This window comes from Poecilia formosa, unplaced genomic scaffold, assembly GCF_000485575.1.
Source record: "Poecilia formosa unplaced genomic scaffold, Poecilia_formosa-5.1.2 Scaffold6, whole genome shotgun sequence".
In the NCBI taxonomy this organism is placed as follows: Eukaryota; Metazoa; Chordata; class Actinopteri; order Cyprinodontiformes; family Poeciliidae; genus Poecilia; species Poecilia formosa.
In genome coordinates, this window is record NW_006799945.1 from 4,839,804 (window position 1) to 4,843,087 (window position 3,284).

General features: G+C 47.4%; 1 long non-coding RNA gene across 1 annotated transcript in view; it reads right to left on the minus strand.

Moving 5' to 3' along the window:
• LOC107838276 (uncharacterized) overlaps window positions 1–2,294 on the minus strand; it is a 24,451-nt gene extending 22,157 nt beyond the window's left edge. The window contains exon 1 of the long non-coding RNA XR_001664338.1: window positions 2,028–2,294. This is a non-coding gene — a long non-coding RNA (uncharacterized LOC107838276). The remainder of the gene's footprint in view (window positions 1–2,027) is intronic.
• Window positions 2,295–3,284: the final 990 nt, after the last annotated feature.

A 3,284-nucleotide genomic window follows, 5' to 3' on the forward strand; every position in this document is an offset into this window, starting at 1 on the left:
TATATATATATATATATATATGTATATATATATCGATATCTCAAGCTCCCAGGCCTCTGGTAGAGGACCCGAGCTCAGAGGATGAAAGAGACCACCCGCGGAGGGTGAGAAGGGAATTTTTATATATATAGCCACGCCTGAAAATATCCCTGCCCCCCTCTTGCCACCTCATAAATATTTTTCTAGATCCGCCCCTGCAAACGGTTCATTCTCTAATGTGAGAAATCCCTTCAGGTAGTCAAGTTTCTTGTTTGTTCAGATCTTCTTAGTAATTTCCATAGTATGATTACTAATTAACTATCAATTCTTTTGTGTGTGTGGGAGAGGTTCACAGAGGCCATTAGAGAACCTTGGATCGGGCAGAGTAGTTCAAAGAACTCCTCAATCCCACCATCTCATCTTCCACTGAGGAAGTGAAACCTGGGGACTTTGGATCAGGCTCTGCTGAGTTGACCATGGTGAGAGGCGCAGAGAAGGAGTGAGCATCCTTTTTGCCTCTAAACTTGGTGCCTGTATGTTGGGATTCACTACAGTGAAGAGGGTAGCTTCCTTCCACATATTTGTAGGGGCATGGGTTCTGACTGTTGTCTGTACTTATGTGACAGACAGCAGTTCAGATTGGCCACCTTTATTGGAGTTGTTGGAGGGGTGCTGGAGAGTGTCCCTCCTAGAGACTTCTTTGTTCTGCTGGGGAATTTCAATGCACACATGGGCAATTACAGTGAGACCTGGAGCCTTGTGGTTGAGAGGATCGGCCACCCTGATCTAAACCTGAGTAGTGTACTGTGATTGGACTTCTGTAGTCATCATGTGTTGTCCATAATGTACACCTTGCTCAAGCATAAGGGTGTCCATATGTGCTTGTAGCACCAGGACACATTTCTATAGTAGACTTTTTTTGTTATCCCATCTAATCTGTGGCTGCATGTCTTGGACTGTTGGGTGAAGACGGACAGAGCTGTCCACTGACCATTCGGTCAGTGGACAGCTCTGCCCCTGTCTTCACCCAACAGTCCAAGACATGCAGCCACAGATTAGATGGGAAAACAACAAAGTCTACCATAGAAATGTTGTGTCCTGCTGCTACAAGCACATATGGATACCCTTATGCTTGAACAAGGTGTACATTATGGACAATCCATGATGAGCACAGAAGTCCAATAACAGTACACTACTCAGGCTTAGATCAGGGTGGCCGATCCTCTCAACCACAAGCCTCCAGGTCTCACTGTAATTGTTTGTGTGAGCACTGAAATCCCCCAGCAGAACAAAGAAGTCTCTAGGAGGGACACTCTCCAGCACCCCTTCAGCAACTCTAAAAAAGGTGGCCAATCTGAACTGCTGCTTGTCACATAAGTACAGACAACAGTCAGAACCTGTCCCCCTACAAGTAGGTGGAAGGAAGCTACCCTCTTCACTGGAGTGAATCCCAACATACAGGCACCAAGATGGGAGGCAAAATGTATGCTTACTCCTACTCTGCGCCTCTCACCATGGTCACCTCAGCAGAGCCGGATCTAAAGTCCCCAGGTAACGTTTCCTCAGTGGAAGATGTGATGGTGGGATTGAGGAGGTCTTCGAACTACTCTGCCCGATCCAAAGTTCTCCATGGCCTCTGTGAACTTCTCCCACACCTGAGTTTTTACCTTAGCAACCACCCGAGCTGCATGCCACTTGGACTGCCAGTACCCATAAGCTGCTTCCAGGGTGTCCCAGGCCAAAAAGTTCTGATAGGTCTCCATCTTTGGCTTGACAGCGTCTCTCCCTTCTGGTGCCCACGAGCTGATTCTAGGGTTGTCCCCAATACAGGCACTGGAAACCTTGTGGCTACAACTCCAATAAGCTGCATTGACAATGGAGTTGGGAAATGACTCTGTGCGGGCCACTTTCTCCGAAATGTGTTCGAAGTTCTTCCAGAGGTGAAATTTGAAGCTCTGTTTCACAGGTGACTCTGCCAGGATCCTCACAACACTTTTGGGCCTTTCTGGTCGGACTGGCATCCTTCCCCATCATCAAAGTCAACTTACAACCAGGGAGTGGTCAGTGGACAGCTCTGCCCCTGTCTTCACCCAAGAGTCCAAGACATGCAGCCACAGATTAGATGGGAAAACAACAAAGTCTACCATATAACTGTGGCCAGGGTGTCCTGGTGCTACAAGCACATATGGACACCCTTATGCTTGAACAAGGTGTATGTTATGGACAATCCATGATGAGCACAGAAGTCCAATAACAGTACACACTACTCAGGTTTAGATCAGGGTGGCCGATCCTCTCAACCACAAGCCTCCAGGTCTCACTATAATTGCCCATGTGAGCATTGAAATCCCCCAGTAGAACAAAGAAGTCTCTAGGAGGGACACTCTCCAGCACCCCTCCAACAACTCCAAAAAAGGTGGCCAATCTGAACTGCTGCTTGTCACAAGTACAGACAACGGTCAGAACTTGTCCCCCTACAAGTAGGTGGAAGGAAGCTACCCTCTTCACTGGATTGAATCCCAATATACAGGCACCAAGATGGGAGGCAAAAAGTATGCCCACTCCTTCTCTGCACCTCTCACCATGGTCAACTCAGCAGAGCCTGATCCAAAGTCCCCGGGTTTTGTTTCCTCAGGGAAGATGTGATGGTAGGATTGAGGAGGTCTTCGAACTACTCTGCCATGGCCTCTGTGAACTTCTGCCACACCTAAGATTTTGCCTTAGCGACCACCCGAGCTGCATGCCACTTGGACTGCCAGTACTCATTAGCTGCTTCCAGGGTGTCATAGCCCACCCTTGAAGCACACCAAAACAGGCACTGGAAACCTTGTGGCCACAACTCCGAGAAGCCGCATTGACAATGGAGTTGGGGAACAACTCTGTGCAGGCCATGTTCCATCCACTTCCTCCCAAATGTGTTTGAAGTTCTTCCAGAGGTGAAATCAGGTCATCAATGACCTCCTCAAACTTTTCTTCGCCATGAAAGAGAATACTTAGCTCTTTCTCCTTGGTCGGAGTTTAGCCAACCTATTCCCTAGTTGGCGAAACCACTTGGAAACTTGTGACGTCACTTTTCTGGCATTTCTGCTGTCACAACGAACTTCCATAAAAGACATATCCATTTTGTTCACATCCATGCTGTCTCTATGTTGTGGCACAGTTTGAATGTCACGTTTTGAGCTTTCTTCCGAAAACGTTTCTACTGAAGTAGAACACACAGAAACTTTATCAAAATGTGACGAATACGTCAGAGGAGTTATGCTCAGAGACTGACTGGAAAAATCCCTCCTGTCAAAATTCTCTGA